Source organism: Ambystoma mexicanum, chromosome 12, assembly GCF_040938575.1.
Source record: "Ambystoma mexicanum isolate Mex_15411 chromosome 12, UKY_AmexF1_1, whole genome shotgun sequence".
NCBI classification, from domain to species: domain Eukaryota; kingdom Metazoa; phylum Chordata; class Amphibia; order Caudata; family Ambystomatidae; genus Ambystoma; species Ambystoma mexicanum.
Genome location: NC_090936.1, coordinates 1,152,458,430 through 1,152,484,698, shown reverse-complemented (window position 1 = coordinate 1,152,484,698; position 26,269 = coordinate 1,152,458,430). Strand labels below are relative to the sequence as shown.

At 48.6% G+C, this 26,269-nt stretch overlaps 1 protein-coding gene across 17 annotated transcripts in view; it reads right to left on the bottom strand.

The window, feature by feature from the left end:
* The window catches only part of GRIP1 (glutamate receptor interacting protein 1), a 1,760,673-nt gene that overhangs the window by 221,691 nt on the left and 1,512,713 nt on the right, over positions 1 to 26,269 (bottom strand). The window lies entirely within an intron of this gene.

Genomic DNA, 26,269 nt, shown 5'->3' with positions numbered 1-26,269 from the left:
GTGGGCTGGGGTTAGCCATCTTCAAAAACTGCCCTCGTGGGGGGGGGGGGATCCCACTCTCTAACTTTGACCGAGTTCCCTGCATATTGAATTGAACTGATATTTTATTTCTATCGCGCTCGTACACAAGTGCTACACAAGTGTTTCAGAGCGCAACAAGGCAAGGGAGGGGGGGGACAAAACACGATCTTACTAGGCCCAGTGACATTGAGAACGTGCAAGAACATGGGAGAGAGGGAGGGGAAGGGGAAAGGTGCATGGAAGGGGAGAGAAGTGGAAAGTGCGGAGCAGAGGAGAAACAGATAAATAATAAAGGCAACAAACAGTGGTAGTGCAGCCAGCAAGTGGCAAGTGCTGTGCTTAAGGCAGCAGACAGGAAAGGTCTCGATAAGTGCAGGAAGAAAAAGGGTGGGGGACTGTATGGGGACAGATACAGAGCCCAGTGCAAGGAGTGGGCCAGAGGCAGTGCAGGAGGGTGGCAGGGTGAGCAGGTACCTGGGCCCGGAGGACAGAATGTGGCCAGGTGCACTGTGCCGAGAGAGAACAGATCAGCAGGGGAATGGGGGGGCAAAGGCAGAAGCAAAGGGGAAGGTCTTGAGGTGCTTCCGGAACCGGAGATGGTTCTTCTCAAGATTTAGAGTGGCAGTGAGGCTGTTCCAGAGTGAGGCCCCGGCCGAAGACAGATCTATCCCAAGCTCGTTTCTTTGAAAAACGACTGACCCTGAGGGAGTTAGAGGTAGAGGAGTGAAGAGCCCGAGAGTGGAGGTATTTACAGAAGGATAGCTGAAGGTATTTTGGACCCAGTCCCCAGAAAGCTTTGTGGACAAGAACGTACTCCGGTGACCAGTAGTAGGGCGACTCAGGGAGCAGTGTACACAGCCAAGCCAATGAATGGAAAATCTATTGCTCATAATGTCCCTCTGAAAAAGAAATAAAACCTGGACCTGACCCAGGAAGTGGAGACCGGGGAGGGTCTAAACCTGGCAAAATTCCCATTCACCCCACTTAAGCCAGGAACCACAACTTGAAACATGTCTCAGGGCCCAGCCACCAAAACTGTATGGGCAAACCACCCACACTGGCCTTCTCTCCCAATTGTAAAACCCAGAATGGATCAGGGAAATGGAATTATCCCTTCAATGATAGGAAAATTCTTAAAGGACCCTTAATCCGCCTCTAACACACTTGCCTTCCCAACAAGAGTGTAGCAGGATATCCTCAATACGGGCAACTTGCCAAGCCTCTCCATGCACACAGAGGTTCAAAATAACCACTCGGGCTCTTATAGGTTTACCTCAGCCTCATTCTGACAATCGGGAAGCGGGAGAGCCTAGGCAATCCCAACCCCAACAGCTCACAGCTGCAGACCATCAGCCCGAGATGCACCCAGGGATAATGGGAATGTTACTATATAAGACAGACAGAGTCCAGTGCAGTGGCTCAGGAGAAAGCATCACTTGTTTGCACTAGGATGGAGGAGGACAAAGAGAGGAGGGAGAAAAATCACATTGCAAGAGGGAGAAAGCAAAATCAGGGGTGGAGTGGAAGGCAGTAATAGGCACAGATAGAAAAGAGGAATGTACTAAAACCAGGAGTGGAGCAGCAGGAGGAGACCAGAGAAGAGGGAAGGAGGGAGGACATAAAACCTGAAGTGGAGTTGAAGGAAGGAGTAATATTAGAAGCATGGAGGTAGGTAGGACGACAGAGTGGAGTGGAAGGTTGTGACAATAACTAGGGAAGTGGAGGTGATAGGTGACGAGGAGAAAGTGGTCGAGGAGTTGGTTAGAATGGGGGCAGAGAGGTTGCAAGATCAAGAGAGGAAGACGGGAACAGGTCAATCAGGGAGTAAGAAGCTAGTGAAGGATTAGCAGGAGGAGGAAGAAGGTGCGAGAGAGGAGACTGGGGATGGGACGACTTCTGACAAGGAGAGTTAGGAGGATGGGCCATGGGTTGATGGGGAGTGCAAGAGAAAGAAAGCAATCGAGAAAAGAGATTGGGATTTTATCAAGGAATTGAAGAGAGAGGTGAAGACCAGAAGAAGGTTAAGTCAGATAGAAGATGTTTCTGGAGGGCCAGGGTCATGCAACAAGCAGATGGAACTGCTGGGAAGAGGTTCCAAAGGGAGTCTAATCATAGTTAGAGAGACGGTCAGGAAGGCAGGTTAGCAGGGATTGATCCTTCTGCCTCTCTCATGGCTGACCCCAATGACACCTGTAAGAGAACCCCTGAGAGACTTGCAGAACCTCAAGGACTGGGTTAGTCTTGGGGTACAGGAATCCGGAAATCCTGCACCTAGGTTCAAAGGAGCAGAAGTAGAGCTCAAGACATCCTGATGCCGTTATCATTAGAGAGGAGTGAGGTAACTCCTCTGCAACTTTGGAATGGCGATGGCTGAGACTTGAAAGCCTGACTGCTCACTGCGAGAATGGGAAGGACGGTGTTGGGGACATTTGTGGAAGAAGGCCAGCCTATGTTTTGTTATTTCTTCGGGGAAGATCCGGTTTGTATTTAAGTTTGCCCAGCCCTGTATGCAGTCCCTAATAACAATTTTGAGCTTTGAGCACCTGGTCTTGGCTTAATTCTTCGTCCCAAAAGTCCAATCTGTGTTACCACATAACCTAAGACTGGGTGATCTGCTACCCCCTGGTTGCTTGTAGATCCCTTGCTGCCACTTTTCGCTCCCCATCCTACATAATTAGCTCCCCGCTCCCTTGTATTGATCCCTTATGACATGCTGTCCTCGCTGTGCAGGTTTGTAAAGCGCTTTGTTGCATCCCAAAGCTAGATAGATCGGCACTCAATAAATACACTAATAATAATAATAATAATAATAAACTGGATTCCCCAACCCGATTACCTAGTACTCTAAATGGATAGATGAGCAATACTACTGCTCTTCCTTTGCTTTACATCCTCTGTTACAGACATTTGAAATTACATTATTTGTTTTCTACCAATGAAGGCAAGGGAAGTAATACATACATAGATCACATTTACATTTATTGATTTGACATCATATTATATTGAATTCTTATCATTAGAATGATTCATGGAATTCCTTCAAACAAACTGAGCATTTAGAATCGGACTTGATCTAGTTTGTGTTGGTTTTGATTTTAGCTTTCAATATCGTCATTGTAGACAATTGTTTGACTGCACATGATTTCCTTCCAGGAAGGAAGCTCAGCCCCATCTGTTAGGCCACACCTTTAAATACATAGGGGCCACATATTTCACTGGTTGCCTAGCTACTTGGGAATCCACGGTGACGCACAGACACTTCTGAAGCCACACTGTCAAACAATGTTCGAAGCCTGCCAAATCTGGCTGCTCTTAAATGCAAGTGCACAGCAGCAGAACGGAAATAGGGATCTTCAGGTGCATCCTCTGACAAACTGGCCTGCCGCCTTCTTCAAAGGCAATATAGACTCTGCATCCGCTCCAAGAAAAGAATCTACATTTAAGCCTGCATCTCTGTGGCATCCAACAACAGGGCCAAACTTTTTAAAGTCTGCAAGGAACTGGCAAACCCTACTGCAGCCACATCCTCTACTTCACCCACCCAGGCCCTTTGCTTGACCCTGGAAGCAAATTTCACCACCAAAACACAGGACATCCTGTCCTCACTCTCTTCCGCTCCCCCTCCTGCACCAACATCTCTTGGGCTCCCTTCGGCCGACCCCACACTTGCCACTCTTCTCTCCTCCCTCTCCCCTATCACACCTGATGAGGTCTCTAGACTATTCCGGTCTATGAAAGCCTCTTCCAAACAGGTGGACCCCTGTCCCCCCCAAAACCACCAAGGACAATATTGACACTCTCACTCCAGCCTTGGCCGACCTCGGCAACCTCTTTTTTCCTCTCTCCGCTCAAGCAATCTCTTGTGCACCCTCTGCTCAAAAAACAGTCCGCCGACCTTCTACTCCAGCAAACTATTGCCCAATCTCCGTCACCTCTTTCCTGGCAAAAACCCCCGGAAAAGCTGGCTATCACCCAACTTACCCTCCACCCTGAATCTGTTGGTTGTCTCCATGACCATCAGTCTGGCTTTAGAGCATCCAGGGGCACGGAAACTGCTCTTCTGAACGCCCATGAAGACCTGCTCTCAAATCTTGACTCTAACTCTCCCTCTGCCCTCATTCTTCTCAACCTCTCTTCTGCTTTCGATACGGTAAGCAACAACATCCTGATCACCTGTCTCCATGATAGACTGGGCATCACTGATCAGGCCCTGGCATGGCTCGCCTCCTTGATCTATGACCGGCCCTCCCAGGTGGAACTTGGGTCCCTTCTCTCCTCTATCACTCTCTACTTGTGGTGTCCCCCAGTGATCTAACCTGTCCCCCTGGTTCTTCAATATCTGCATGGCCCACTTGGCCGACAGGATCTCTAACCTTACCTCTAACTTTCAGTGTTATGTGGATTACACGCAGCTCTCCTTCAGGCTACCCTCAGCCTCCTCGTCCTCCTCGCTCATCCCCGACTCTTTATCCGCAATTCAGTCCTTGTGTGCTGCTATAAAGATCTCTGCCTGAATGCCAGTAAGACAGATTGTCCTCATTGGGACCCCTGCTTCTGCTTCCCCACTTCCACACTGGCTGGCCTCCCTTGGCACTGCGCCCTCACCTAACAATGAGGCAAAAAATCCCACTACTAACTGCACCACCTCAAAGATATTCCACCTCTTCTCACTTTCCTCCAGAGGCTCACCATCCCGAGAGCCCTGGTTCTCTCTAGGCTGGACTATTGCAACAGCCTCTTTCTCAACCTTCCTGCTTCTACTCTCTGTCCTCTACTATCCATCCAGAACAGAACCGCAAGACTGATCCTTGGCCTCACGCCAGGGACTGCATCTCTCCGGCACTGAAATCCCTCCACTGGCTTCCTGTGGCTGCAAGGATCAAGTTCAAGACCCTGTGCATAATCCACAAGCTTTATGGGATTCGGGGCCCGCACTATCTACAACGCTCTCTTCCTAAATACTCTCCCTCTAGAGTCCTCTGCTCGCCCTCCTCCAACTCACTGCGCGTGAGCTGCTTTTCACAAACAGATATTTGGGGGTAGATCTTTATCCTCTGCAGGTGCCTCCCTCTGGAACAGCCTTCCTGCCTCTCTCTGTCTTGAGCCGGAGCACCTTCGGTTCCGGAAACTCCTCAAGACCTTCCTCTTCTCTTCCTCCTTCTCTCTCCCTCTACCCTGCTAACCTCTGTTCTTTCTCCACCTTCCTCCCTCGCCTCCCCAACTCTGTTCAGTTTTTGCTGACTGGTTGCCTGGTTCACCTCCAGAGCCTTACAGGTCCGAGGTCCCCCCGCCAGTCATGGACGGCGGTGTGGTGGTGTGACTTACGCTCGGACTGGAGCAGCTGTGTCCTGGCTTGGTGGTAGCGATGTTGTCCAGGGCCCTTGTCCACAGTTTGCCACGCCGCAGCCCAGTCCTGCCCTCCGGGACGCCTGTTGGCGCCTCTGCTTCAGATCCACCAGGCCTTCATGATCGCTTCGTTTTGCGGGAGCTGAATTCCGTGCGCCGCCCGACCTCTTCACTCAGCAGGAGGTTGGGTTCTGGAGCTGCGTCCTGGTGTCAGGGCCAGTTCTGGCCGTGAGATGAAAGCCTGCAGGTCCCGGGCTGCGCACAGGCACTCGATTGCCGAGGCACTGAGCCGCGAGCCCGGGTCTCCCGTGTTGGTAACGTCTGCCTCTCGCTCCGGTACTTCCCGGGGGTCCCGGGAAGCAAATCGCGGGTTAATGGTCGTCAAGGTGTTTCAGAGTATTTTACCAGCTTTTGGATTCTCGGGGTCCCAATAGGGCCACACTTTCGCCTCCCCGTGGCCAAGGTCCTGCGGGAGCTTCATGAGGACGTGCCTATCTTGAAAGCGGGCTCTCTAGCGCCCCCCCTAGTTTTTCTGTTTACATCATTTGGAAACTTTGAGGCCTAAGAATAACTACTGCATTCCCTTGTTCCCTTTCCACCTCAAAGCACTTTGAAGCACTCCACCTGTGTATAGGCACTGTAAAAAATAAACAATTACATTACATTGATTTCCTACGTAATTCAGGATGAAAATACACCCTTGGAACTTAAGGGGTTAAACTCAATGGAGGAATGGTATTTATGGAGCAGGAAATCTGCTTTTAATTTAACCTACACGCCTATCTATCAATCACCTAGCCCTTCAATGCATTCCAACTGTTTCAGGGTCAAGAATAGTAGGTGGAGGATTCCCAAAGAACTCTTATGGAATATCTGGAAGGCAACAACTGTCCTCCAAGCAGCAAAGCGCATTAACAGGTCTTCCTCTAAGAAAGCACCCCTTACACAGCAGTTTTATGGACAGATTTATTGAGGTGGTTACTACAGCGCCCCATGGAACCCTGCGGCCCCCGGAAGGCGCTTATTCTCCCTGTGATCAGTGTGAAGTTGGTAGGTGGCGTCTTATGTTGATCAGTCGCATGATTATCTATTTGGTCTGGAGTCTGGCAGAGCATTCAGTAACTGGTGGAGTCCAGCTCTGGGTGGGTCTTATTTCATTCCAAACCATCTGAATTATATGGGGGTCCCATCTCCAGATTGGCTTGTTGGATTTGCCCAATCATTCTTAAGTCTGTAAGTAATCGTGACACATTAACCTAGGGCACACTCTTCGCAGCTCCCCTGAAAATGCCACCTTATCACAAGGAGTCGCACTAATGAAATATCTCTTTATTGAGGAGTATATCTATCCGGGGGGGGGGGGGTTATAACCTAACTTAAAATAGTTTACAGCTTGAATCCCTAGTACTAAACAACTATAGAACCCTCGTCTTCCATAGCTTAACCACTGTGGGTAGGGCCCTAGGTAGAGTGCAAGTTCATTGGCAGGCATAGAAAGGGTTGAACGATGCACACTGATTGTGCCGATGATTTGCCCTGTCCACACACAAATTATCGTCAATACTCTGGTAGTGTGCTAAGGAAAAGGGAGCGTCTGAGTGAAGATGTTGGCATGTGCAGGCGGTGAGCGATTCTAGGGGATTTATGGATAGATGAGTGATTGCTCTTATATATTGGGAGACCACACTCAACATAGGGAGTCCCCCACAATTTAACGAGACCACAATGGATAATTTATTTAGGATTCGACACGCCATATCTGTGACTCATACAGAGCCCCCTGTGCACACAATGAGCCAGGAACCAGGCCGCTGTACAGAAAGAATGTATATTTATTTAAAGTATATGTTCAATGAGGTTTGGTTTATGTTTCACACACATCACCTTCCTTGTGACAGAACACAAAGCTTCAACTACAAAACAGGCAAATAGTACTTGCGGAGGTTTAGAGTAAATAGAAAGCACAGTTTTAACATGAGAACACTTTCCACATGAAACATGCGGTCCTTTGTTTAATTTCCTGTATGCTTCAAAAATGCTTGCAGTTTTGGAAACACACACTTGGACAAATGCATGTGGCAAAAATTGCAACCCTGGTTTACTTTCACACAAAAGCAGTGCAAAATCCTTCTGCTATCAGGGTCACTTATTGACTCTCAAGAGAGAGTGTACATTGTTCTGTGGAAATTACACTAGTTTCACTTTGCAAAGCGCCTCTCCCCAGCACCAAAAACCTATGCATCAGCAATATGCAGCACCCCTCTGTGTAAATGCCAGGTCTAGGGAGTGGACACAGTTTAGGACTTTCGTTTTGGGCTAAGGGCACCCCTTTTGTTGAATATAATGTTTACAGAATGGTGACAATTGAGATTTTCGTTTTAGGATGAGTATAACTTATTTAAATGCAAGGTTTGGGAATGGTGACAATTATCAATGTTTTTGTAGCAAGCACACCTTTCCTTGAAAGGCAGAGTTTTGGGAAGTGGTATCAGTTGGATTTTCATTGGGGACAAGGACCTTTTTGTTTTAAAGGCAAGGTTTGGGAATGTTGACAATGATCAATTTTGTTTTTATGGCCAGGACACCCCAATTACTTTAGGTGACAATAACATTATTCATGCTAAGAGAGAGGGTGAAAGTTTTCAACTCTTCCAAGCTCCCCTCTGTCAATCTATTGGGGAGTTCATTAAATTAATATTCAGTCAAATATGTTAAGGGGCTACACACTTTTCCCCCAACCCACTTGTAAGGGAAGAATATCAAGGCAAGCAGATCCCCCCCAATCTTAATTTCGTTTTGGGAAAGTTACTTACATGTGATTTCTCTGGGTTTGGTGCACTCAGGGTAGACAGCCAGACTCCTCTTTGGAAAGCTTGGGGGTCTGGCCACTTCAGTCAAAGATTGTCACCAGTTTTCCTCCCTAATCGGGCGTCTCCTTATGGATCAAGGCCTAGTCAGCTGTTGGCTTCCCCCAGTTTCTCTATCCCAGGCAAAGCTTAAGGCCTCTCAATTTTAAGGCCTCTCCACCCAAGATCGTTTAAGGCAGCTCTCCTTTTTCTCCTTCCGAGTCTTTCCTGGACTCCCCAGTTCTGTCCAGCACCTCCCTTTCCCATAGTGCAAGCCCTTTTTACTCTCTAAGCCCCTCCCATGGAAACGTAATATTAGGAAGCGCTAACTTATGATCTCACAACCAGGATTGGAGAGTTACATTTCTCGCCACCCCCAATGTCCAACCCTTATCTAAGGATTAGTACAGGAGTACAGAACAGAAATATTGCAACTCCCCTTTGAGATTCACATTGTTTTTCATGTCCAGTAGTACCGTCCAACGTGGCAAAACTTTACATTTTAAAAATAACTGCCATGATATATAGATATTAATATGCCCCTCCTCATGAGGGATCAGTGAAGCTTACTTTAATTTCAGCACCTTATTTCATTGGCGCGCTATGAGTTTTCACCCTTCACACATGTTAGGAAAGATTTCGTAATTGTAGGTAATTTTCCTTCCATGTGGCAACCCCTAAACTTTTTGCTGTTGTTTTTCACCTTGTTCTCGACTTTGCCAGAGAAGTGCAGGCTTCTGCCGCACTCCTCTGGGCTTTCGCTCCTTTCTTACGGGGAAACTGACATGCCCTTAAGACTGTCAGTACCGGGGAACGCTGTTTCCCGTAGTTTCTTTTATCAAGTTGCGGCTTTCGTGCAACATGACACAAGAGGGCACTGTAAGCTAAGTTACAGCTCTCTTGGGTCTCTAGCCTTCTTCAGGCCCTAGATACTCGTTTAGGATTGTATCTGATCGGTGCAAGAGATTTAGGGACGGGAATGGTGACAGCGATCGTTTCTTGTGTTTTGAGCTCCTTTTGGCGTTCTAAGCGCGTTTCTCGCCCTTAACCCAAAATGCGGCCTGGCTCCCAAAATGACCAGACCACGAGGCTCCTTTGTCCTGTCCGCTGCCCGTCTTGCTCCCTTCACCTTCCCCAGGTCGAGCCGACCCAGGGCCTTCCTTATTTGGGCATGTACTTTCCCGCAAAACACGGATGCTTTCCCAGGCTTCTACATGTCTTGTGTGTGCCCCCAGGATGTGGGCTGGGATGTCTGGTCCCAATACAAATCCTGGGTGCCAGAGAGTCTAGGGTGGTGTGAATGCCTGGGACCACCGTGGTCCGTGATTGGTCCACGAATGGTGTGAGTGTTGATGAGCGGATCTCCCATTGGGTCCCCTCCGTTTTGGCGCGAAGGGAACCGTGGATAAGAGGGGGCTGGAAACACCACTACCATGTCGATCTCCTGAGTTCTCACGAACGAAGGAATACAGGAGCCAAGTATCCTGCAACCAAGAGGCTGGACCGAGGAATCGCTGGTGACCCGCTGAAGGACTTCTCCTCTGCACTGCTGTCGCCTTGTGTAACCCTTTTCACCTTTGATCGAACCAGAAGGCCTGTACTGGTACTTCGACCCTTGGAATAGCGGGAACAGCTATTCTCGGCATCTTCACCATCTCCTGCCAGTAAGCCTTCGGAAGCGTCTCTGGGCCATCCAGCTGACTGACCAGCTTACACGGGAGTCTTGCTCTGTAACCGCCGCCAGGTTGTGTAGTATTTAGAGTCCTTGTCACTCTCACACGCTTCGTACACTTGGCGTTCCCAGGTCTGAAGTGAGTAGTGTACATTTGGCTCAGATACACACGGCCGCTCCGTTGCCCTGCTGTGGTAACAAACTGTGCGGGTTTCTTCGATTGGGACGTCTTTTTACTCAACACGACGACGAGGCGTTCCCTGCTCTTCTGAACCTGCCAGCTACTGAAACGGATTGCGGAGAAGCCTGGGTCTGCTTGCATCGGGGACCGGTGAGTAGCATAGCTAGGATCTGGTCGCCCTCATGCAGGAGCCCATTGCCGTTCCCCGCTGTGTCAAACAGCACCCTTTTCCGTACTCGCGCTCTGCTTCTGCCCACTGTGGAGGCTGCGCTTGAGTCGCGGAACGTGTTCTTCTTCTTTTGTGCACTAAACTGAACTGCCTGATTTCCCTCGAAGAGCTTCTCTTTTGCCCGTTGGCACCAGCGCGTGCAGGTACTTTTGAGCACAAGGCTCCACTCTTCGCAGGGCTCGGACTTCCATCTAGTTAGGTGCCTCTGAAGGCGAACTGGGTCTAAGCATTATTTCGCACTGCCTCTAACGCTTGAGACTGTTGTATTTGTATATATATTGTGTTGATATGGTATGTGTTGGTTTACTATCGTTATATTGTGATTTTCTCGCTAGGGTCATTGTTTTAAAGGCCTTGGAATAAATGTGTATATATTTTTAATATAACAACTGTTTGGAGTAGTTTGTAAGTGATCTTGCTTTGTGTGCTCATTGCGGGCTTTCAGTCACCCTCACCCCTCTTGAGACCTAGTCTTGACCACCGCGATCGCTACCTTGATTGGTCTGGCTCGTCCAGAGGTTACCCTGTTCCAAGTAATTAGGATGGCCTTCTGAACTTCTGCGCCACCAGGACAGAGTTCAGAAATCCGTCTTAACAACACAAAGTATAATAGTTATGAATATGAATTGTAATATCCAAATACCCAATGTAACAAGCCATGAACTCACCAACCTTCAAGTTTGCAACATTCTCCGGGCAGTCAGAAATGCCTTTTTATATTGCTATAGAGTTTCAAAAAGTCTAATATTTATGAAATTAGTGGCATTGCAACTGGCTCAGCATCAGCTTTCAAATGATACATGAATGAACTCAGTTTGTTGTATTGTTGCTGGGAACATGAACAATTATGATAGTCCATTAAAACTAATGGGAAAGCTCAAACATGTTATGCAAATCCACACCCCCATTTCTCCATGTAGGTTCATTTCTATGAATACACATGGACCAGAGCATCTGCGGCCTAATTGTTGGTTCAGCCTGCAATGAACCCATCAGCCTTTCTTCTCTTGAGGGTTGATGGGCTGAGGAGATTATGATCATGCACAAGCAGGCCTCAGATATCAGCAGGCCCTCTGGAATCTCCCATTTTGTCCTTGTAATCTTAAATTAACCACCATTTTGTATCTAATAGTGGTTATAGGTGAAAGGGTTGAATCAAAAGGACCGAAATCCAATTGGTTCGAGGCAATATGGGGGGGTCCCCCCAAAACCCCTGTTTTTTGGCCAAAAACAACAAATTGTATCTATACCAAGCAAAAAAAAAATACACATTTTAAAAAAGGCATTTGATTTTTTTTGTTTTAGGTCCTTTTGACTCAAACCAATTGTATTTCGGTCCTTTTCATTCGACCCTTTGACTGGACACCCTAATAGTGTATATTCCCAAGCATTGTCACCCAACCCTGGGCTGGGTCTGTGTTGATCTGGCCCTGTAGTAAATACTTGGTGTGCCCCAGCTTCAAAGAGGTTTCCCTTCCAGATAAGGAGCCAGGAAGGCACTTGAGAATCTGCCCAACAACAAGCAGCAAAGGATATTTACATGTTATATCAGAACCAAAATAGCCTTTTCAATTGTGGCCCTCTTTTCTCAGTGCACCATCTTGCTTATTTAAGCAGTTTGCATCTTTCTGTTATGGTGAAATGCATTTTTGAATCAAGGTTTTTTCTTTGTGTTGCACTTCCAGTATTTTTCTTACTGTGGCAAAACTGAAAGTGAAGGGCTGCTGTCAGTTTGGTCACTCACAAAGGCCTTTATTTATTTACATAATGTTTGTTATGAACAATGCTGCTTTTGCCTCTCAATCAACACTGCAATGTGCCTTTCCCCATCTTTACATACTTCTTTGTGATATTTGCAGGAATACCGGGATTTATATTGGCTAAGCACATTTAGCAGTATTCACGTTTTAAGGCAGGCTTAAGGTCCCAGAGGACCAAGCCATAAGAACAATGTCTTTTGCAGTAAGGCCTAACCTAGCCTTCCAGTTATATTTGTTGGGGCTGTGATTAAACCCCACAAGTTGTTTGTGGAGGAAGCGAAGAGGAGTGAGATGCAAGTCTTGGCAGTGTACCGCATTCTAGGATGTTGAACCGTGGAGTCTGTCTCACTTCCTCCAGGGTTTCCGATCCTTACCCATGTGACTATTCCAGCCCCTCGTTGGGGTATTTATCCAACATATTTGTTTTCATTTTCCAGGGGTGGTTATTTATTTATTATTTATTTTATTGGTTTTTTATAATGCGTCTAATATCATACCTGAGTTTGGTTTCTAAGCGTGGATCTGGGATTCGAACCTCTGTTGCTCTGCGTGGTCTTGTTTCCAAGACCAGCGCGTTGCCCCTGTGCTATCCTTGGTTCAAAGTCACAGAGATGCTAAACACTGTTTGGGCAGCAGGCTCTGCAATATGAAGTAGAGCACTTAAGAGCAGATACGGTCCTGGGTAGGACACTCATGTAGCGTTGATGAGATGCATGCAACATTGTGTGGCACCAAGGACATTTGGCTGAGGCCTGTCTATTCCCATTGATGATGTAGCTCTTTCTGTTGGTTCCTGCTTTCCCGTTTTGTGCTTTTTCTGCGGAGTTTGTGTTCAATGTTTTGTTGAATCTTGTACGCGCCCTTAAGCATCCGGGTCCAGGAACTGCGCATTATAAATGTATAAACAATAATAAATAAGCTCTACCTCTGATGCAACTGAATAAGTCTTCGTCACTTCCCACCAGGATTAAAATGTCTTTGTGGATATGTGGTGGGGACTTTCAGAAGGCGCCAGATCCATGGATGTGGCAACGTATGTACCTGTGGTAGGATTACCATCTCTTTGGCAGTGTGTGCCAAGTTGCCCACATAATGGTGATGCATGCCTCAAAATCTCGGTGCTTTTAAAGACAACTTACAAAGGAGGAAAATATATGACAGGGAGCAATTTCTGGGTCAGGAGAGAAATGTCCAGCCCATGCTCCCCGCCAAGTCTTCCTCCGTTCTACCAATACATCCATGGGAGATTCATAAAAAAGGGTAGCAGTGACCACCTGACATCGGTAGGACTGGGCATGAGCGAGGGAAGTAATCAGGGCAGTGTGGGATAGCTTTCTCTACTGACGCTTCAGAGTGGAGTAAAAGCCTGAATGACTATCTTCATCCCATGCCACCATCATCACCTTTATAAAGAACCAGCTCAAGGCCCATCAACAATTGCATAAAGACAATCTGTGTCGGACGAACATGACTTTATAATATAACAGCATTTTATGAACAAAGAAAATAAAGTTATTTTGTATTGTGCATGGTGAATAAGACTTATCACTGTAGTTGATTATTATACCATCTATTTTTATGTTATCTTTTTTTTTCCGGACATATCATCCGTGGCTAATGTGAGAAACCTGAGGGTATTCTCCCAAGGAGACTTCGGGAGACCCTTACTCAGTTGGCCAGGGGAGGGCGGGCGCTCTCAGATCCCAACCCTGGCGGTGGACGAGGGAGTGAGTAATGGAGCTCAGGGTTATGCTCGGGGGAATACTCAAAGGGAGACACTGTATTATACCGTGGAGGAGGGTGAGAGGGGACAAAGTCCCTGAGTTTTGAGGTTTTTCTTGGTTATTCTACATCTACCTGCCTTCCATCCAAAGAAGTTCCCTTAACAACATCCTACAACCCCTTTACCCTCAAAACCCATAACTCACAGAAACCTTGTTTCACCAGCTTCCATTTGAATACTCCCCATCCTTCGGCTCCACATGCTTTTGGTTAGTCTTTTCCAAACACCCAATCTATTATGACGGGCAACTACTGCTCCCACAATCCCCCTTGTTCATTTCACGATCCCGGATATTCATGTTTGTCCCACAAACCCTCCCACCCATTTTAAAAACCCTCCAAAACCCACCCTTTCGAGACCACCAAGAACCTCTCTAAAACGAAGGTTGCAATCCCAGATAGCACTGTTTCTCCATAATGTCCCGTAGGAAAATCTGACACTCCAACCACTCTCCTTTCTGACATGAACACTTTTTTACCCCATGGAAGACAGCGATCTGGTAATACAACCGTTTTCCTGATATGTCCCAACACCAGGGTCAGGCAAAGTCAGGCAATTGACCTAGATCACTCACACCTGACAGCCCTTTCCTATCCCCACAGGGATAAAAGGTGGAGCAAGAGAGCTCACTACGAGCAAGGCAGACCCCCTGACGATACAGCTTCCCAGGCCTGGCAGTTCATGTCATGATGCCTACGGGCCTCAGGAAAGGTCTTGGGAACCCAGCGACCACGTACATGCACCTCGGCTGGTAAAAAGGTTCAATCGGAATTTCCCAAACAAACCGAAACCTCCAGAGGGAACGACCTTGGGAGGGGCCTTGGGGGGGGGGGAGTGCTGTCATGATGCCTACCCCCGGAGCACCAGGCCAGGCCCAGCACCCCCGGGAGCAGGCATCATGCCCCCGGGTAAAAGCCCAGCGGCCCCTTATAGGGGCTCTTTGGACTCTGTCCTGGCGCCGTTGGCGCCAGGCTCATGTTGGACATCAGTCTTGTCTGGCCAGTAGGAATATCCTTCTGCAGATGAGAAAGGGGATTAACAGTCTGCAGAATAGTGTGCTTGCTCCCCCTTTGCCCCCCTTCGTTCTTCTCTAACTTCCTCCGAAACCCACGGTTGAAGCTCACCTTTTGGTTTAAAAGGATGAACTCTCCATCCTGCTTCTGGTGCAGGGGCGCGTGTTTGTCCAGTTACTTCACTGGTTTTCAGAATGGCGCTGGCAAAATCCACTTGACTTTTCCGAGCGGAACGCCGTAAGTATGAAGATTACAAAAGTTCAAGTGTTGAGCCTCCTTTTCTGTTGCCTTCCTAACCTGTGATCTGTCCTTTATTTCAGGTGCAGAATGAAGGCGATGCATTGAGGGATTGAATTGCCTATGGTAAACTCAGGTGAGTTAGCGATGGGGGCGATCCCTCTTAATGTCTTTATATTCCCCCAGTAATGTCTTTTGTCCTTTCCCCATAGGGGCCGGGGTGCGGTACCCGCCAACGAAGCGGCGCTGACCCGAAATGAGGAATGGTCCACCAACAGAAGACCGGTAAGTGTTATGGCGGAAAATTAGGCTTTCCTCATATGGTCCTTCTGCTCACCTTTTGTCTCTTCTTCTCTCCCCTAGGCGCAGAGATGTGGCGACCGGTGCAGACAGTCGCGGAGGAGCCAGAAGAACTCCCGACGACAGGTGAGTGAAGCGTGGCGCTGCAGCGAGCAACGCGGTGCTTTTAAATGAAAGTCTTTTCTCAGGAACGCTGGCGTGAAGGTTCCGGATGCAGGTAAGAAGTTTGATAAAATTTTTGTTTTTCACTTTTCTCTTCTCTTCATTCCTTACAGGTGTTCCAGGATCGAGGCGGGCGTGGCTGGAGACCAGATGCAGGAGCAGACACGGTGAGCGTTCAGCTGCTTGGATGCAGAACGTGAAGCGTGAGCTACTGTCTGGGCGTGGCTTAAATAGCCCCCAAAGTAGTTCCAGGTAAGTATCCTTCCCTGGCCACGCCCGAGTGGCAAAATAGTCCCAATGAAAAAATAGTCCCTTTCAGGTCTCAGGGAGGCCTGAATCTTGCAGCATGGTCTGCATCAGTTAAGTGCACAAAACACCTTCCTTTATGAAAAATACTGGCCAGACAAGCAAGATTTGAGGGTCCTGTTCAGTCAGTGTTCCGAGTTCTGCGCATCACGCTTGAAGAGGCCACAGCAACCCAGACTAGACCAGCGCCTCCGTGGGAGTCAGGTGAGCGTTACAGAACACGAAGCCTTCCTACAAATTCCCACCCAGGCGCTATGGAAACTTCTGAGACTGATCAGTTGACCCAACTACTAGGGGAATTACGGGCCGAAGTACACGCCACTCGTCAAGAGACTAATGCTCTCAGGAGGGAAGTGATTGTATCAAAGGAAAGAACTGATGACCTGGCTAGACAGTTTTTGCAAGGTCAAGCTGGACGCACTCCTCTACCCGGTTCCGGGGGGAACCCCGCTCCTGTGGTTCCCAGTAACCCTGTGCAGATTAATCTACCTGGAAACATGCCGCTGGCCCCACCTGAACGCTTTGCTGGGGACCCCAAACGATTCGCCGTATTCATGAATCAGTGTCGTTTGCACTTCCTATGCAGACCTGGAGCCTTCCCTAATGACCAGACCAAGGTAGCCTTTGTATTGTCATATCTCAGCAGCTGTGCTGCCGATTGGTCAGTTCCACTGGTTACTCAAGATGACCCGATTCTCTGTGATTTTCAAGGATGACGAACTCCTATCCCTGCGACAGGGCAATCAGGACCTCCTATCCTACATTGCAACCTTTAATAGACTAATTGTGGAAACTGGGTGGCCAGATGATAAAAGCATCACGTTATTTTATCGAGGTCTACGCGGAGAACTTAAGGATGTCCTGGCCCAAGTTGTAAAACCGCCCCAAGAATGCACAGAATATATAGACTTAATGGTCCAATTGGATCACAGACTTCAAAACAGAAAATCAGATCGATCCAAGTTTGAGACCCGGGTGTTGGTCAAGACCCACGCTAACCCCAAGGGTGCTGATGTCTCTGAGCCTATGCAAATCGGAGGGGTTAAAGGACCTTTAACTCAAAAAGAACGTGAAAGAAGACGGCAGATGCAATTATGTCTTTATTGTGGGTCCTCTGGACACTTTCTACGAGATTGCCCGGCAAAACCGCCCAAGAAGGTGGTAGGAGCCGCTGATAAAAACCATGAAGACTCGGGAAACGACCACGTCTGACAAGCGTAGGGGTCCGTTTGCCGAGCTTGAAAACGAACTCTCAGACCTCGCATTTCATTGTGCCAATGGTCCTCGTAGATCCGGAACAGCCTAAGCGGTTGCATGCAATAAAGGCATACATCGATAGTGGGGCTATAGGAAATTATGTGGATTGTGAATTGGTCTCTAGGATTAACCTCCCTCTGCGTCCTAAAACCAGCAAAGATGTCATCACCACAGTTGATGGAACTGAAATTGCCTCTGGACCGGTAGCACATTCCACTGCTGAGGTGACACTTATAGGTCCGGACGGCCATCAGGAGGCAGTTGTGTTTGATGTAATCAAGGCTCCACAGTTTCAGGTTATTCTCGGAATGCCTTGGTTAGAGACACACAATCCTCAAATTGATTGGCGAGCGAAGAGAATAACCTTCCCGGATTGTGCACAGACCTGCTACCCAGAAAATCTGAAGATCAGTCTAGCGTCTGTAACCTCTGTCTCCATGCAACTACCTCCGGAATACCAAGACTTTCAGGACGTCTTCCAAAAGGAACAGGCCAACACGTTACCTCCCCACAGATCGTACGATTGCCATATCGATCTGGTGCCTGGTGCACAACCCCCTTGTAGCAGGATTTATGCCCTTACTGAACCTGAGAATCTGCATTTGAGACAACATTTAGATCAATACCTAGCCAATGGTTTCATTCGCCCGTCAAAGTCTCCGGCATCCTCGGCTTTGTTCTTCGTGCCCAAAAAAGAAGGCGACCTTAGAACTTTGTATCGACTACCGCGCATTGAACCAGATAGCTGTTAAAAACCGTTACCCTCTGCCTCTGATCCCTGAACTCCTTGACCAGGTGAAGGACGCTTGCGTATACACCAAGTTAGATCTCCGGGGGGCTTATCATCTGGTGCGAGTAAAAGAAGGCGACGAATGGAAAACGGCCTTCCGTACAAAATATGGATTATTCGAATACCAGGTGATGCCTTTCGGGTTGTGCAACGCGCCTGCTGCCTTCCAATTCTTCATGAACGATGTCCTTCGGGAACTCATCGATGTTTGTGTTGTCGTATATATCGATGACATTCTTGTGTACTCCTCTTCGGAATCTGATCACAGAAAGCATGTCAGGGCCGTCCTTGAGAAACAGCGCCAGCACAAACTGTTTGCAAAGCTGGAAAAGTGCGTTTTCCATACCACCGAGGTTGAGTTTCTTGGATTCATCCTGACACCTAAAGGGGTCCGAATGGACTCACGAAAAGTGGATGCCATCCTCAAATGGCCATCACCTAGTTCGGTGAAAGGTGTCCATTGCTAATTTTTATCGCAGATTTATCCCGGAATTTTCACGTGTGGTACAACCCATCACTGCACTCTTGCGAAAAAATAAACGCTTCGAATGGACCGAGGAAGCCGAACAGGCCTTTCAGGAATTGAAAGCTAAATTCACGTCCGCACCTATTTTGAAGCACCCGCGTCCGATCTCCCTTATATAGTCGAAACCGACGCGTCCAGCTTAGCCATGGGAGCTGTCCTGTCTCAGAGAGACCCTGACACCAACCAACTGCACCCCGTAGCATTTTGGTCCAGAAAGTTCTCGCCGCCTGAGGTAAATTATGCAATCACCGACAAGGAATTATTAGCCATTAAGTCCGCCTTTAAGGCTTGGCGGCATTATCTTCTTGGCGCCACGCATACCATCACCGTGATCACTGATCACCGAAACTTACAATATTTAAAAACTGCCAAGGCTCAATCGTCACGTCAGCTCCGATGGGCTTTGTTCTTTGCTGAGTTCGATTTGTAATCACTTACCGCCCCGGCTGTAAGAATGGCAAAGCGGACGCGCTATCTCGAATAGGAATGGGAGAAATAGACACAAACTCAGAACCTGTGCCGATAATTCCCGAACAAAGAATTTTGGGGATAACCTCTTTACAAACCCTTGAAGACATTGAAGCACGGGTAAAACAACTCCTGGACTCTACAGCCTTGCAGGATTGGATCCAAAGGGGGTCTTACTTTTCGGTCAACGATGGCCTACCTTACTTCCAAGGATGCTTATTCCTGCCAGAAAAGGAGTTGCAAGAACTGGTTATTTCCCGTCATCATGATACCCTGATGGAAGAACATCCTGGCATTGCCAAAACTGAGGAAAAAATTAAAAACGACAATTCTGGTGGCCTTCCTGGAGAAAGGATATTAAATCTTTTGTGATGTCCTGTGGAGTTTGCGCCCAAAACAAAGGCCAAAAGACAAAACCCGCCGGTCTTCTTCAGCCTTTAGACATTCCACCAGCACCTTGGCACACCTTGTCACTAGATTTTATCACGGACCTGCCCCCTTGTAATGTATACAATACTATTCTGGTTGTGGTGGATTTATTTTCCAAGATGGCCCATTTTATTCCGTTGAAAGGATTACCTTCAGCTTCTGTCCTAGCCAAGGAATTCCTCGAAAATATCATCCGTTTGCATGGATTCCCGTCCATCCTAGTCCCCGGCCGGGGAAGCCAGTTTATTTCTCATTTTTGGAGAAAGTGTTGTCAACTGGCACAAATCGATGTAAGACTCTCAACCAGCCACCACCCACAGACCGATGGTCAGTCGGAGAGAACAAACCAGACCCTTGAACAATACCTACGATGTATGTTGCACCAATCGGAGGGTAATTGGAAGGATATTCTATGGGTGGCCGAATATGCATACAATAACTCGGTACACTCTGGAACTGGACAAAGCCCCTTTTATACCCTATATGGACATCACCCTCGTACTTCAGACCTGGACTCACCTCTGAGCCTCGAAATGCCCGCAGTGGACCATTTGCATTCCACGATAACTCAAGCCTTCAAGGATGCAACTGCACATTTGCAACAAGCGAAAGAGAAATACAAAAAGAATGCGGATCTGCATCGGAGTGAGGCGCCTCCATACCAAATAGGGGATCAAGTATGGTTGCCTACCAAACACTTATTGCTCAAGGGACCTCGAACTTTTAATCCAAGGTATTTGGGCCCTTACTCGATCAAAGCTATAATTAACCCAGTGGCAGTCAAGCTCGATCTACCAGCTAACATGCAGATTCACCCCGTTTTTCATGTGTCACTTTTGAAACCAGTGCAACCAGGAACCAGATTAATAAAGCCACCAGAACCAATCCATATAGATGGGGAGCCTGAATTCGACTTGAAGAACATTTTGGATTCTAAGATCTCAAAATCAAAACTTTTCTATCTAATTGATTGGAAAGGGTACGGGCATCAGGAAAGGTCTTGGGAACCCAGCGACCACGTACATGCTCCTCGGCTGGTAAAAAGGTTCCATCGGAATTTCCCAAACAAACCGAAACCTCCAGAGGAAACGACCTTGGGAGGGGCCTTGGGGGGGGGGGGAGTGCTGTCATGATGCCTACCCCCGGAGCACCAGGCCAGGCCCAGCACCCCCGGGAGCAGGCATCATGCCCCCCGGGTAAAAGCCCAGCGGCCCCTTATAGGGGCTCTTTGGACTCTGTCCTGGCGCCGTTGGCGCCAGGCTCATGTTGGACATCAGTCCTGGCGCCATAGGCGCCAGGCTCATAAAGGAAGGTGTTTTGTGCACTTACCTGATGCAGACCATGCTGCAGGATTCAGGCCTCCCTGAGACCTGAAAGGGACTATTTTTTCATTGGGACTATTTTGCCACTCGGGCGTGGTCAGGGAAGGATACTTACCTGGAACTACTTTGGGGGCTATTTAAGCCATGCCCAGACAGTAGTTCACGCTTCGCGTTGTTCTGCATCCAAGCAGCTGAACGCTCACCGTGTCTGCTCCTGCATCTGGTCTCCAGCCACACCCGCCTCGATCCTGGAACACCTGTAAGGAAAGAAGAGAAGAGAAAGGTGAAAACCAAGAATTTTATCAAACTGCTTACCTGCATCCGGAATCTTCACGACAGAGTTCCTGAGAAAAGACTTTCATTTAAAAGCACTGCGTTGCTCGCTGCAGCGCCGCGCTTCACTCACCTGTCCTCGGGAGTTCTTCTGGCTCCACTGAGACTGTCTGCACCGGTCGCCACATCTCTGCGCCTAGGGGAGAGAAGAAGAGACAAAAGGTGAGCAGAAGGAACATATGAGGAAAGCCTAATTTTCCGCCATAACACTTACCGGTCTTCTGTTGGTGGACTATTCCTCAATTTGGGTCAGCGCCGCTTCGTTGGCGGGTACCGCACCCTGGCCCCTATGGGGAAAGGACAAAAGATATTACTGGGGAATATAAAGACATTAAGAGGGATCGCCCCCATCGCTAACTCACCTGAGTTTACCATCAGCAATTCAATCCCTCAACGCATCGCCTTCATTCTGCACCTGAAATAAAGGACAGATCACAGGTTAGGAAGGCAACAGAAAAGGAGGCTCAACACTTGAACTTTGTAATCTTCATACTTACGGCATTCCGCTCGGAAAAGTCAAGTGGATTTTGCCAGCGCCATTCTGAAAACCAGTGAAGTAACTGGACAAACACGCGCCCCTGCACCAGAAGCAGGATGGAGAGTTCATCCTTTCAAACCATAAGGTGAGCTTCAACCGGGGGTTTCAGAGGAAGTTAGAGAAGAACGAAGAGGGCAAGGGGGGAGCAAGCACACTATTCTGCAAACTGTTAATCCCCTTTCTCATCTGCAGAAGGATATTCTTACTGGCCAGACAAGCAAGATTTGAGGGTCCTGTTCAGTCGGTGTTCCGAGTTCTGCGCATCACGCTCGAAGAGGCCACAGCAACCCAGACTAGACCAGCGCCTCCGTGGGAGTCAGGTGAGCGCTACAGTTCAATAGGAGGAGAAAGGTGGTGAATATCGAGAGGCTGACAAGGAGAGACACAACCTTGGCTTTTCCAACACAGACCTGCGAAACCTCTGCAGAGGGAAACGTAAAACCGAGGACAATAGACCAAGTGTGCCGCAAAAGATTGCAACGGTACACGCAGCGTGTCGACGCTGATAAGCGGGAGCAAGGGAGACTCCTGCTTCCGTGGTACCGGCCTTGACTCCAGTTACGAGGAAAGCCAAGCAGTTCATCACAGCCGGTGAGTCGAGGGTAGAACCTATAAGAGCCGGCTGTGGTGAATAACTGTCGCAAAGTGGCAACTTGAACTAAGTTCAAAGAACTGTAAAAGTGTGAAAGGGGAGACGAGCTGCAAAGGGAACTGGCACCACATGGGTGCTACCTCGAGAGACTCTGGTCGATCCCCATCTGAGTGAAACTACAGATACCAGAGGGTCGTTGGGAGAGCCGTCAAGTTAGGTCAAAGTGGTCATACAGGAGTTCAAGCAAAATCCCTGTACAGTCGAAAGCCTTTGACCTAAGAACTGTAGATAAAACAAGGGAAGCGAATCCCATCTCGTGAGAAAGCAAGGGAAGTTAATCTGACAAATCATTGAAAGAAAAGTGAATGTGAAGTTGGCAAGGGTGAACCCGGAAGAGGGATGCTAACGAAGAGGGGGCCAAGTCTAAAGTCCCAAGAAACAGTGTGTTGACAAAGGTGAACCCGGCCAAGGGATGTCCACTGGAACTATTTAAAAAGACATTAGGATTCGTAACGAGAAAAGCCATAGTGAACCCGGTGGAGGGAGACTGGAAAATTGAAAGGGGTCAGCGTCCAGAAGAGTGGCACCACAAAAAACTTTCTCCATTTCACCACTTGCACCCAAATCCATGCAATTTAACTTCCTTCACTTTCCGCATTGTGATATGAAAGTTCACTAGGAAGGACTTCCCCCTTCCTGAAGATCTCACCCTTGTTTGTGATTAAGGACACTCCTGCAGCCACCATTTGGGAATGACTATGTGCATGCACATTTCTGTACTAGGGGGTTTCCACACCCCATGTATAATGGCAGCATCCTAAGGTGCCACCCATTGCATGCTGGAAAGACCGCAGGATAGCAAACTCCACACACGTGGAGGCCGCGGCTGCTGGGGCAAGTTGAATGGATAAATCATGGGGAGTGGGGACAGTCTAGGGTGAGCAGTGGGGGGGGGAGAAGGGGAAGGTCTACGGAGTTGGGGCGTGTGATCAGTCCTGTCAGCAAGATGGATGAGGTGGGTGGGAGTTGCCTCCTCTGAAAAAAATGACATAAATATTGGGCTGATGGGCAGTGGTGGAAATGGGAAAAATTGGTGGGGGATCCCACAAGGGCTGATGGGAACAGGAGTCCTCCCCTGTGTAATAGCAAACCATGGGCATGCCGGCAGCGGGAAAAAAGGGAGATGGCACAAATGCAGCCAATGTTTTGCCGCATGCCCTGTTGAAATTCGGAAATGCAGCAACTTCACGCCGCATAAAAGCTCTAGCATCGGGGACAGCCGGTGTTCGATAAGCAGCATTAAGGCCTGGATCTGAATGTGCCTCTGGGCGCAGGCACCACGTGCAGCAGACACAGTGGGTGGCAGGTCCACAGACACTTTTATAAACCAGGGCCTAGCTCCATCTAATTCAGCGGCGGCAGCACTGACCTATGCAGGGGTGGCATGAAGTACGAGCCCACTCGCATAGAATGAACACAGTTTAGGATAAAGGAGTGGCACCTGCGGTGACCATCAGATTCCAGGGGTAGCACGTGCCACCCCAGAACACCCCCCCCCCCACACGCCACTGCACAGATTAACTAATTCCTAAAGGCAAAACCGGTCTGAAACAGACCAAATGCACAGCGATTCGCCCAGCTTTGTGATATATGGGCTGGCCTCCGCGAGTTATCTCCAGAGAGCCCCAGGCACCATTGCGCGCCATCTGCAGAACATGCGGTGCTTTACAGCTGTACCCCTAGGGGGCTCTAAAGGAGACGCACGTGAACTGAAGAGAAGCTGAAGCAGGAACTCCTCGGGGACCACACCGTTTATGAACCCTGTAAATACTATTGAAACATGCATGAAGAAGGCTTTGACCCACTGGAAAGCTCCCACAGCCTATCCAGGGGAATCCTGCCACCTGGGGTGGGCTGGCCTATAGGGAACCCTGGAGATTTCCTGGTAGGCCGCTGCACCCTGGGAAGATCACTGCACCCTGGGCAGAGCTGGACTAGTATATAGGGAACTCTGGAGATTTCCTGGTAGGCCGCTACACCCTGGGCAGAGCTGGACTGGCCTATAGGGAACTCTGGAGATTTCTCTTTAGGTACCTGCACCCTGGCCCTCTTATGTAGTCACCTATGTTATTTCCAAATGTTCCCGTAGGAAAAGGGATGGGCTTGCTGAAAATGTGTAATATGGGGCCACTTTGAACATTATTTCCAGGGCCTCTTTTTGGTTCCCAGTCCACCTCTGCCTGCCATATCTGTGCCCCAGACCTCAGGTTATTTAACACATCCTTCCAGGCAGAACATGCGTTAGGCTGCTTCACAGCCCATTAAGCAACACACTGAATATGTTACTCACCGTAGTGACGAGTGTACTCCTAGTCTATACTACCCGTTCCCTCATTCTTGTACGGTATGGAGCCCCTATAGGGATCGGACTCGAGCCTGATGCCAAATACAACATTGTGCCAAGCACAGACAGCGCCTTGCATAGTGTGTTTCCTCCCTTGACCATGGTGCTGGCCCCTAACACCACTCTTTTGACTCTGCTGCATTAATTGCAGTCTCTTGCCAAATGGGATGAAGGGCAGGCCATACGGAGGACAGGGGAGCCGACGTGTCCCCGTTCCTCCATGCTTGTGGGAGACTTCTAAGCGCTCAATCCCTGGACAGATGGGGGGCATGTCACTTGCATAAAATCCTTTTCTGAAAATGTTCAGCAGGACTGCCTGGTCATCTGCCCTTCAACTGGTGTCAACGATGACGTTTGTAACAAGCAAGTGGCTGCTTTGCAGGTGTTCTCTCCGGGAACAGGTCTCTTTTTTTTAACTCTGACCAAGTGCACATGCAAACATTTTGGAGACGTCATGCGTTTCAGACTTTAGGCTGGTAGAATGAAGTCGAGTATCCAGCATGCAATAAGCTTTTGGACAAGTGTTGCTCTACCACAGGTGACAAATAGAGGTGAGTGGATCTTTTCTCTTTAGAACAGTGGTCTTCAAAGTGGGGTGTACGAAGGATGTCCGGGGGGGGGGAGACTCTTTAAAAAAGGCAATAAGATGACTGTTTTTAATATAAGAACATTTTCTACTGTTTATATTTTCAAATATAAGCAGTCACCTTAATAATTTTTTAAAGAGCCTCGGCAACCCTGGGACATCCTATGGGCCACCTGGGGCGGGGGCGAACTCTAAGGGGGGGGGGCCCTGAAACCACATTTTTACTCAAGGAGGGATAGGGTGTTGCTTGTGGGTAGGGGGTCTTCAGTATGAACACGTCTGAATACCACTGCTTTGAAAGTAGAATTGTAATGCCTTGCAGACGCCAAGGATGGGAATCGGCCTTTCTGCACCGGGAATGTTGCTTTCTTGATTGTGGTGAAAGTTAGTAGCCAGTCCTGGAGGAAACCTTGGGGGCATGAGATAGATCACCTTATCTTGTCTGAGTAGCAAACCCCATTGGGCAATTACAGACGCACTGGACTCCTGCAGCAGCGGAGACTGCATTTAAGCATGTGCATCACCTTTGGGATCAGGGAGAGGAGCACGGGCGGACACAACCTGATGGCATCCCCAGCAAATCCAAGGTATTCCTTCTCCGAGATGCAGAATGGGGGCCTGCCTGTTGAGTTGACGGTCCAATATATCCAGAAATGGGGTGCTCCCTTGCTCCTCAGAGATTCTGCTGACGACATGCATCTCCCATTCGGGTGCAGCATGAGCAAGAATGCTTAGGCAGTGTGCCCTCAGATTGAGGGCACCCCAAAGTGTGCTGCCTTGGGGATAGACATTGTTAATCAAGTCCAAATGCCACCATTGAAGAGAGGTTGAACAAATGGCGCGATCTTGCTCCCTCTGCTTATTGGGGTAGAACATTGTCATATGTGGTGAGGTACACAGGGGCAAAAGAGCGAGGAAAGCTTTGACACGTGGGAGGACTTCCCCTGGGACCCAATCCATTCCTGTGAAGTCTGCCCGGAAGGGGAACTGGATGGGATCCAGGAGAGAAGGAAGTAGTGCTCTGAGAGACTCAACGGGGGTCAACATTGCAGTGCCAACAGAGCCCAACCATGCCCAACTTGAGTCGGGGGCACGCATGGTGTCTAGCGGAGTAAACAGACACCAGGTCATTCCGGGGTAAACATGCATCATGAGCAGGGAGGGAAAA